This window comes from Centruroides sculpturatus, unplaced genomic scaffold (genome assembly GCF_000671375.1).
Source record: "Centruroides sculpturatus isolate CEXI.00-Female unplaced genomic scaffold, Cexi_2.0 scaffold2023, whole genome shotgun sequence".
Classification (NCBI taxonomy): Eukaryota; Metazoa; Arthropoda; class Arachnida; order Scorpiones; family Buthidae; genus Centruroides; species Centruroides sculpturatus.
Window position 1 is genome coordinate 30,204 of NW_019386339.1, and position 11,389 is coordinate 41,592.

General features: G+C 30.4%; 2 long non-coding RNA genes across 2 annotated transcripts in view; both read left to right on the forward strand.

Moving 5' to 3' along the window:
- Positions 1–2,152: 2,152 nt before the first annotated feature.
- Positions 2,153–11,389, forward strand: part of LOC111614609 — a 17,682-nt gene continuing 8,445 nt past the window's right edge. The window contains exon 1 of the long non-coding RNA XR_002754964.1: positions 2,153–2,302. This is a non-coding gene — a long non-coding RNA (uncharacterized LOC111614609). The remainder of the gene's footprint in view (positions 2,303–11,389) is intronic.
- LOC111614611 lies at positions 3,315–6,021 on the forward strand. The gene is made up of 2 exons (XR_002754965.1): positions 3,315–5,768; positions 5,871–6,021. It is a non-coding gene; the product is annotated as an uncharacterized LOC111614611 (long non-coding RNA).

The window sequence follows — 11,389 nt, forward strand, 5'->3', positions numbered from 1 at the left end:
CCAAGCGGGCTTGATAAATATCCTTCGGGGCCGTATTTGATCCACATGCCGTAGGTTGAAGATTCCTGTCTCTTAGGGCTATTTCACACTGTGACCGACTGGTCCGACTCCAAGTTGTGTTGCCATGGCAACAGCAGTCGTTGAACCGACTGGTCGTTCCAGTTGGACAGATTTAAGAGTTAAATATTTGTAGTCGGATCGGAGCTACAGCCAATGAGAGCTTCGAAACTACAACCAATCAGACTTTGGATATATGAAAACTATCAAATGAATCAAACATAACTTTACATTATATATACAGCGGGTGATCGGATAACGAACACGTTCCCGAAAGATTTTTATGTTCGGTCAACAAACACATATTCAGACAACGAACACCTCACAGAACAAACACAAGAAGAACCGACCTAAAATAATGAATATTGATTGGTCTTCCCTTGTCTTTGGGCAACAATTCGAAACTTTTCGGAGGGCGGGAGATGTCGACATCGACGCTCAACCCGGTATATACTGATCGGATAGTATTCCTCCGAACTTTGAAACTCTCCCTTGTAACTCCAACCTTTTATTTTTCTGACAGAAACAATTCTTTTATAGTATTTACGAGACTGTCGGACGGGCACTCAAGTTTTGCGTCGGTTTTTATTTTCGAAAGGTGAGAGTGGGCAAAGATGTTTGATGTTGTTGGGCAGTATGGCTTGAACAGGTCTACAGTAGGCCACAGTTCAATCTTATCTAAGAAAGATATTGTATTATGAAAAAGACTCAAGCAGCTTAAGAAGTAACAAAAATCACATCTGAGAAATAAATAACACTGAAGAGCTCATAATGGAACCTGAAACGGATCTGACGACAGAAGAACACCAATAACTCTTGAATGAAGAACACCGAGAAATTCGGCGAGATATGCTTTCTTCTGAAAAAGAGGATTAATGCCGATATCTGCTATTAAAGATCTTTTGAAGAAGTGGTGAATGTCAGATCAACGGTCTTAGAATGACATACAAACGAGGTTGAGGTTAATAGGCTTGGGGATCTCTACAATTACAATGTTATTAATTACTTGGGAAAATCCTGAAGGAGAGCGAAAAGCAGTCGACATTAGATAGATTCTTTAACCCCACAAACAAAAAAACATAACTAATAAAAATGCAAGACTGTGTATATATGTATTTTTATTATTACATATACTGATAGCGAACAAAGTCTTGGAACGGATTATGTTCGTTAACCGATCACCCACTGTACTTCTAATTTATTTAAATTTTTCCTTGTATTTTATTTCTTTCATAACTGTTTAAATTTTATATTAGAGTTGCAATAAGAAGAGTCTTACTGCGCGGTTTTCCTGTTAAATGTATTAGTAATTTTAATTATTTCCTATAATTATACTGCATTCTATTTTAAAATATTACGTCAATATTTTATATAAAAAGTCTTGGAACGGATTATGTTCGTTAACCGATCACCCACTGTACTTCTAATTTATTTAAATTTTTCCTTGTATTTTATTTCTTTCATAACTGTTTAAATTTTATATTAGAGTTGCAATAAGAAGAGTCTTACTGCGCGGTTTTCCTGTTAAATGTATTAGTAATTTTAATTATTTCCTATAATTATACTGCATTCTATTTTAAAATATTACGTCAATATTTTATATAAATAACAAATTAGCTATTAAATTACAACTTTTGTATTTGGTAAAAAGATCAAATGACAGATAATAATAATACATAAAAAAATTCTAGTCAGATGAAAAATTAAATAAATGGATAAATAAAATATAACTAAAAAATTTTATTAAATTAATTTTTATGCATTGAATAACACGTGACAAATGCCGATTGAATTTAAATTGGGAATCGGTTTTGTTAGACGACATACAACTTATAATTATAAAAAAAAATAATATATATAATTAATTATAATTTTTACTCAAAATATTTTATAAGATTTGTAAATATTTTAAAAAAATATATAATTAATGATGCAATAAAATACATTATATTAATTAATCGACATCATTTATTTATAATAAAGTTATAAAATACAGTTATAAAATTTAACGTATTACAAAATAAATTTATCATTATTATTACTTTTTTTTTTAAATGTATAGTTCCGTTATATTTTACGCGTAAGAAATTAAAAAATGAAAATAAATTTAAATAATTTGATGATGACGCATGCTCTATACTTTTGTTTTCATTTCGTGTCACGGGTTCGGTACGATGTGGTTTCTATTAACAAACTAACCAACGTGTTCTCTTATTAAAATGGAATTAATGGGTAGAAAGTTAACGTGAGTATATCTTATATTTAACGAATTATCAATGTAATAATTTATGAATTAACGTTTGTAAATGATAGCGCGATTATAAACTTTTTCGGCCTCAAAAACTTTATTTTGAAAGTTGTATTGTTACGTATAATTAAAAACTTTCTAATTAATTGAATGATAAAATTATATCGTCAGAAATCCGCTTGGTTTGTATGCTTTGATTATTTTAATCAATCTTATATGATACTGTAGCCTATCTTGCTTGACCTTAACAACTGTAATAAGAAGTTTATATGATTGATTGTTATCTTATTTCAAAGGTCAGTCTTATTTCAACAAGCTTCAAAAAATTGAATGTGAATTTCTATGTTTTATATGGATAAATTTTGTCTTAATTTATTATCTATTCTCATTTAATGTTATAAATAAATATTTTGTATATATTTTGTATTTATAACATTGAGTAAAGCTAATTCTGTACAAAATTTTTAATATAATAATAAAAGTGATGCTGTGGTGCCTGTGTAGAATTTTTAAAACATTCTTAAAGTTTTGCTATGAGGAAAGTTTGTTTTAAAATGCATTTGTTTAAACAAATATTGAAAATTTGTGTGTTTATTATGACTGTGCTGAAATACTATAATCTATAAATTGAAATAGGGTTTCGGTTTTTTTGACTTAGTTTGAGTAAATGGCTGGGGCTAAAAATATGGTTCGGCTATCAAATTAAAGCTTTTATCCCATAGATCAGCGATTCCCAACCTGTGGTACGCGTACCCCTAGGGGTACGCGATAGGTTGTTTAGGGGTACAGAAAAAAGTTAGTTATTATGGCAGAAAAAATAATATATTATGTATCACAAACTAATAGTATTAAAAAATTATTAGATAAATAATGTTCCTTGCAACAATCACAACTTTATTATACATTTTTTCTTTTAGTTTTTTTTTTATTTAATTTAAAGTTACAATATGTAAAATTAACAATACAGTTACTCACTAAATTTCTTAAATGAGGGGTACAATCTAGAGATATGGCATGTCACGGGGTACACTAATGAAAAAAGGTTGGGAACCACTGCCATAGATGATGCCCTGAAGAGTGGTTTGAGAAGGATGTAATTGTTCAAATGTGATGAAGAGGCAAATGTACAATGTTGTCTTTTTTGGACAAATATGTTGGGGTCTTGTGCCACTGTTAAGTTTAGCCTGAGCAAATTTTGTTTTCCAGTTTTAGTATTGTAAATACTGAGGTCCATAGATGTACATTTTTATTTACTAAGACCATTGTTTTTATCACCTTCTCCCAACTCCATCTCACCAATCCCCTGTTCAAAAGCCTGAGCAGTTCCAGGCATATTCATGGTAATGATATAAGTCGCATGATTTTTATAAAAAAGAAATTAATATTATAATTAATTTTTTTGAAGGCTTATTATTTCTTTGTAAGTGACATTTATTTCTATTATCTAATTTTTTTAAAAATAGTTTTTTGTTAATGCAGTTGAACTTTGTTGTGCTCAAAGCTGCTTGTCCTATTCAATTGTACTTCTTAAGTCTCAAAACTCAAGTGTAGGACTTAACATGCAGGATGAGTGTTTAAAAGAGAATCACAAAATTAATCACTTTGAATTGTTGTCTAGAATATATTTTGGGTCTAAATTCTCTTCAGTTGTTGACTACTACTACTATACTCAGGGCCAGTTATTTTTAATAAAGTCACAAGACAAAATATATTTTTAATTTAATATTAACTAATGGGGGTGCTTTTGACAGTGCTGGCTGTTGATGTGTTTTTTTACGTCTTACTGTTATGGTCTACAATTCAGCTGTTTGCCATTAATTGAGTTTACTGAGGATGTTGTTTTCTACTGTAATACTTTATTTTTTAATTTTGTTCTTTTTACTTATTATTGGAGGGGTTGAATTTAATCCAGGCCTAATGTCTTATCCCCATAATAAAGCTTAGATTTCTACTGAGAAATGTCGTCAATTGCCAAACGAACCAACATTGAAATTGTCTTGACTGGACGATTATTTTGCATCGCAGGATATTTCTCCTCAAATACCTCAGAAGATTCTGAGGAATGTTTTGATACTATTTTATCGAAACTGGAAGAATTGTCAATGTTCGACCAGTTGTCTAATTTGTGTAAGGAGTATGAAGAATGACTAACATTCCTGGAAGGAGAAGTTAATGAACTTTCAACTTTTAGAACTGTATGTATGGATAATTTTTCTCTTCAGACTCTGTATACAACAATTTGAAGGAAAATAACATTATCATTTCTGGTTTGAGTAGTAGTGATTAAAGAATTAATAATGCTGACTGCTTTATTGAGTTGTTTAAAAGACAGAATGGGGAGTCTATTCCTTTTATTAACAGTTATCCAATATCAGTAACTCTGCTTGTATTGTTTGAGCTCTATACTCAAGCTAACAAAAGACTTATTTGTAAAAATTTAAAGAAAATTCAGGAGTAGCCATCCTACTCATGCATTAGAGTTTTTGATGATTTGTTGTATAGATCAGGACTAATGTTTAAATATTTAAAAATTTGGAACACAGCTGTATTCTACGGTTAGTACTTTTTAAATGATAGAACTGTTTTTTTTTTTTGTGTGTTTCATACATTTCTGAGGAGGGCTTCTAAAAGACAGCCAAAAACGTTTGAACATTACAATTTTTGTTCATTCAATGCTGGAATTAGCATTTAGGTGTTAATTGTTGTGTCTGCTTTTATTGATCTCAAGAAGGCTTTTGATACAGTCAATCATGATTTGTTATGGTATAAGCTTAGGAATATAGGTTTTTTTGCATTTTTTTTTTGTTAATTTACTTAAGAGTCTTTTCTCTAATACAAGATATCTTATAGAGATTTTTTCATTTTGTATTGATTATGTTGAGTCCAATAGTGTGTTACCTCAAGGAGAACCATTGAGTCCTATCTTTTTATTTTGTTTTTGAATGATTTTCCTGACCTTCTGAGAAGTCAAAGCTCTATGATAGCATTGTCTTCTTGTGTTGAAATTAACTGTCTTTATGCTGATGATGTCCTTCTCTTGGCTAATTCAACTTCTGTACTTAGGGGAAGACTCAATCTTAGGCCAGGAACACACATGCGTAAAATTCGGCGTAAAATCTAGCATAAAACAGAAAACGTAAAAATTTTTCTGAAATTTTGGCTGAAACAAAACTGAAAATAGAGTAGAGCATGTCTCTACTTTTTACGCCGAAACATTTTTACGCCAAAATTCCTCCAATAAAGAGAAGTCTTTCCTGTGACGTCGAAGTAGACACGTGGTTTTTATTCTAACAATGGCGGCAATGAGGGTTAACCCTACAATTGTGATGGTCTCGAAAAAACGAAAAATAAATGAAATAGAGGAGTTTATTGAATCCGTTCGACCAAATCAGTGTCATGTATAAAGACACTGTATTTAAACAACGTTTATGGATGGCTACAGGTGTTAAATTTCAAATAACAGGTAAGTCTAGTAGAATCGATATATAGGCCTAGTATTTATATCACACGTTCTTTATTTGAATTTGGAATACGAGTCTATTAATTTAAATTTTCTATATTATAGCAGAGGAAGTGTAGAAAAAATGGAAGGTACAAAGGAATAGATAGCCTATATGAGAGGAAAAAATTAATAAAATTAGTACTGTTGGTGGCAGTGGTGTTTTCTATTCGGCCAGAATTTTTACGTATGTGTGTTCTGGCATAAAAGCGTAAAACAGAAACTGAACTGAAAGCTGATTTCTGATTCAGTTTTCTGCCACACAATTTTACGCATGTGTGTTCCTGGCCTTACTTGGAGATATTAGAGAGGTTGCAGCCAACATTTTCAACACAAAAATGTCAGCCGCAACCTCTCTATTGTGAAGATAATTGATTGACAATTAATTTAGAAAAGACAAAGCTTATGATTTTTCAAAGAGTGGTAAACTTAAACAGACAATTTGAAATTGTGCTAAATTTTAAATATCTAGGTATTTATTTTTCTTCACAGGGTGCATTTTCCTGTCATTTAAATAAAAGTTTACTTGATGCAAGAGCTAAAATCTCCAATCTCATCAAGTTATTTATTAAAATTAAAACATCTTCATTAAATAATTATTTTAGATTATTTGACTCCTTGATTGGACCTTTCCGCTTTGGGATGGTCTCTTAGTGGACAGATTTGAGGCAATGCAGTTGTTTTACTTTAAGCAGGTGTTCCATATTAATAGATCTGTTCCAGGACCTGCACTGAGAGTGGAATTGGTAAGACCTTCCCTCGCTATTAATTTATTGGTAAATTTGTTTTGGTTTTGGAGGAAACTTATTGACCTACTGGAAGACGGTTATCAAAAATTAATATATATGACTTTCACAGATAAATGATAATTCTTTTTTGGAGCCATGGCCTGTTATAGTTAAAGAATTATTAAATAATATTGGATTGTCCTCTAGTTATATGTATTTAAGTGAAAGTTTGTTCCTACTGGACTGTGATTAATGACTAAGAGATTTATGTTGGTCAAAAGATGTTCATTATTTGAGTGAAAGGGTTGAGACTCTGGAACTTTTCTTAATGGAATATGGACTCCAGTACTATATTTATTATCTAATTTGAGTTACAAAATAGTCATTTGCTGCATAATTCAGATTAAATAAATTATTGATAAACTTAAACAGTAAAATAATTAGTCTCATGTGACATTGAGTGTTCTTTTTGTGGAATGACAGTGATGAATATGAGAAAACGCCACCTTGATTCTTGTAATATATTTTTGGATATCTGAGCTGCTACACTAACATCTGATTTTTGTTATCAAATTTTATTTGATGACAGTTTTGTCATGTTAACATTATATAAATTTTTTGTTCATATATCAAATTTAAAGTAACAGTGAACCCCCTTTGTAATAACATCCATTATATCAAATAATAAAGATTGATTGATATTAACCAACAAAAGGCATATATAATGCCATTTACTGAATACTAAATACAGAGCATAAACTAGCCTAAAAATTTGAGTCATAATGACTCATTAGGTTTATAAATGTGACTCATAAATTGACCCACATCAGTCAGTTTTGAAAAAATGCATTTATTGTGTACTTTGTACAATATTACAAGTTGAAATGTATTGCATATGTTAGAACTGTTAAGAAATATAAAACTGGTACTGTACTGTACATGAAAATTAAACACTAATGTTTACATTTGTTTACACTGAATAGTCAGTCAGATGAAAAATATTACAACAAAATGGGTTGTAATAAGGTTTTTCCAATATGAGTTTATCACATGTTTGGGATCATTTTATAGTCAGTAGAGATGTTTTTCAGAAAAAATGCTTGAGACAAAATTATCTTATTTATCTAACCACCTAAAAGGGGTTTTTGGACTAAAAAACAAATTGTCCTTGTAATCCAACTATTTACTGGAGTTCAAGAATTACTCAAGCAATTTTAATTTCCAGATGTTTTATTTATATTCATTTAGATAAATAAGTGATTAAACCAGCTAATATTGCTAAATTTATCTGATTAACAAAATTACCTTATTTTTTCAAGTTTAATCCAAGTCTAAATTAAAAAAATACGGTATTTATTTAAAAAATTTTAACTTTTGACATGGATGTCCCATTCCAGGCATTGTAAGAAGTTCATAAAATCACTATATAATAGAGTATGATTTAGATGAAGCTTGTTGCTATTTTAAAAGGGTATATGGGTGGTCTGTGTCACTCTATATATTAAACTATTGCCTGTTATCTCATACTGAAGCATGAATTTCTTAGTATATTTCTACATGCAAACTTAAGACTTTGAATTAAATTAAAAATAGGATTAAATGTCTTAAGTGTGATGAATCAGTACATTTGATTCATATTTCTTGGTTTCAAATATATAAATGTAGGTTTGCATTAAACATTATTTAGTACAGTATAACTTATCTAGAATTTGGGTTCTAACCTCATTAATTAAAATTGGTTATTTATAAGAAGAAACCTTCAACTTTAAATAATAAGGATAATTAGAGTATAAAAAAAATCTTTTTTGATGAAAAGGGATGGTTTAGTGAATTTAAATAGAACTTGTTCCAGAACATTTTTCGTTCAAAAAAGTGTTCCAAATTTAGAAGTTTGGCTATAAAATCTTCGATAGAAAGTCTGATGCTGTCCCCTGAATGTTTGCTGTATATATATAGTGAAATTACTGGAAACATGAGAAAAAGTCTGTTTATTATCTATTCATACGTAAGTTTTTATGGATCAGAGAATTCTAACATCTATCTCATATACCAAAAATTTCAAATTAAACTTATTTTATAATAATGTAATTTAAATATCTGAATATTTTTATAGAATTTAATGTTTTAAAATATAGACAAATTGTTATTCATTATTTATTTACTATTCTCATTATTTAACTGATTTTTTAAAAAGATATTTGACTCAAAGATATGAATAAACTGTGTTTTTTTTAATATATAAATATAATATATATAATTATATATATTATATATTATAAATATATATTAATATATATAAATTATATATATAATACCAATCATACTAGGCAATGGTAATCACATTACGGATATATTGTGCACTGTGAACCTTATCTTCCCATTAGAAATCAAGTATGAGTACATTGTTAGGAAAGCAAAATTCACAATCCTAGAGAATGTCTTGCATTTTGGAAAAGTGAGGCTCTTTTCAACACCCAGAAACCCAAAGGAGGACAAAATTGTGGAAAAAAAATCATTTATAAACATGCTAAACACCACCAATGTATTAATTATAACGATGCAAATTGCCTTTCAACAGTATGAAAATACTGTATACAGGTATACCTCGACTTACGTTGTTCCCGATTGTACGTTGTTTGTCAAAAAAGTATATGGAAAAATAAAAATCAAGTTTGTCATTTTATTCGACTTTACGTCTGTCCGCCACAAATATTGAAGTCATAATATCACTAAAAAAGCGTTTAAAGCACATAAAATCATATTAAAATATATACATTTACATGTACTGTATTTACAGTACATGCATTTGTAAATTTAGATTACTTTTTTCGATACTATATTAAAAACTAAAATTTATTTGTTTGTAAGCTTAAAATAGATCCTTATTAACCATATATTATTAAAGATGCATTAGTAAATAAAATACAGAACCGGGAATGGTAATTTATGGTTTAGCCTAGTGACAAGTAAATTTGGAGACAAGTAAATTCGACTTATGTCGCCTCTCCTGGAACCAGTTACCAATGTAAGGCGAGGTATACCTGTACTTGCACTTTCCCTTTTTTTGTCCTGATGTCACTTCTTCTCAGGTGCCATGTGAGAAGCCTTCTGATTAGTCCAGGGATGTGATATGTGAGAGAAACTGACTTCCAGAGAGTGGGAAGTATAAATTAGCAAACATTCACAATTTGTGCTCTCTTACTTTTTGGATTCTTTGGGGATGCTAGCCAGGTGAGAAGTCATCAAGAACCTCTGAGCTGAACCGGGAGATGATCATCTCGACCAGTGTTTCTCAACAGGAGCGATATTGCCCCCATGTAAGCATTTTTCAATGTTGAGGAGGCAATTAGTAACAATATTTTGGGAGATGAAAAACAATTTTCTGGGCAGTATAGTAAAACATTATATTAAGAATAATTAGATATTTTATTCGTTATATTGTACAATAATTAAACAAATAAATTATACTAGTCACTAGTCTATTCAATGCAGTACGAATTTAGCATTAGTCTTGTCCCTCAGCGTCGGAATTTTGTAGTGAAGGAGGCGATACTATGTAATGGTTTTATTGAAGGGGGCAACGATTCGTTAGAGGTTGAGAAACACTGATCTAGACAAAAGGACTACCTTTAATTTGAGCAGTACAATCCATTTCCATTAAAGAATGGCAACAAGGGATATATGTCTTATGCATTAATTACATCGAGGTTGCCAATAGAACTATTAGTTTCATGATATTGGTGTTTTGAATGCATGTGTCCAGTCACATTCACAACTAATATATTATTGTGGATCGTTAAGGGCTACCATGTACGTACATTAACTATAAATTAGGAAAGGGCAATGTGTATATAGTCTTGTAAATCTGTTAGTTTTAAGTCATGAATTAGATATATTGTGTAAATCGAGTTGTAGTTCCCACATCGTGTAATTATCCCACTATGTTATCATGCTGTTAGGTAAAATCTTGCCCAAAAATCTTTATTCTATGTGCACTGTCATGGCAGCACTTCCAGTCATGAATGTTTATGCTCCCAACAGATTCCTCCTGGAGGAAAGCTGCTGGCAGGCTGTGGATTGTTTAACGTCACTAGTTATTGATACATACTAGTTATTGATTTATGTGTTCAAGAACTACCATGAATCAATAACTAGTGACGTTAAACAATCTGCGGCCTGCCAGCGGCTCCCCTTTGGGAGGAGTCTGTCGGGAGCACGAACAGTTGCGACTGATAGAATTCTTAAAATTTACCAACTGTGCTGCCTACATTGAAATTCAAAAGACACTTGATGTCAAGATTACAGAAGTGCAGCCATGATGGTGCACATAGGGAAAATCTTACTGATTTTTTTGAATTTCTGTGAGATGAATAATTACTTTTTCACAAATTAAAGACAAAATTGCTCTAAAAATATATTTCAGACGATAACCATTTTTACTTAGTGTTCTAGAACAAATTACTGATTTTTGTTTGTCGATTATGTGCACATGTTATTGGTTGATGATTGAGTCCTTGTCACAATACTTTTTTTTGATATTACATGGATTTTGATCTATAGGAAACGCTACATACAGTAGAGCGTCGATTTTCCGAATCAATTGGGGACTGGGGTTGTCCGGATAACTGATATTTTGGATAACTGATTTACGTACGAAAAAATAGTTTAATGTATCTGATGTCAAAATTTTTCTCCGTTGCGTGTCGCTTCGCGTTGAATTTTCATTGATGTTAAGCCTAACAAAGACTATTGTATCGTTAAAAATTATTTTTTTATTTTGTACAAACAAAATAAATATATTGAAAAATATATAAACAATAAAAAATTATACTTCAGAAGTTAATTTAGTATCAAAAA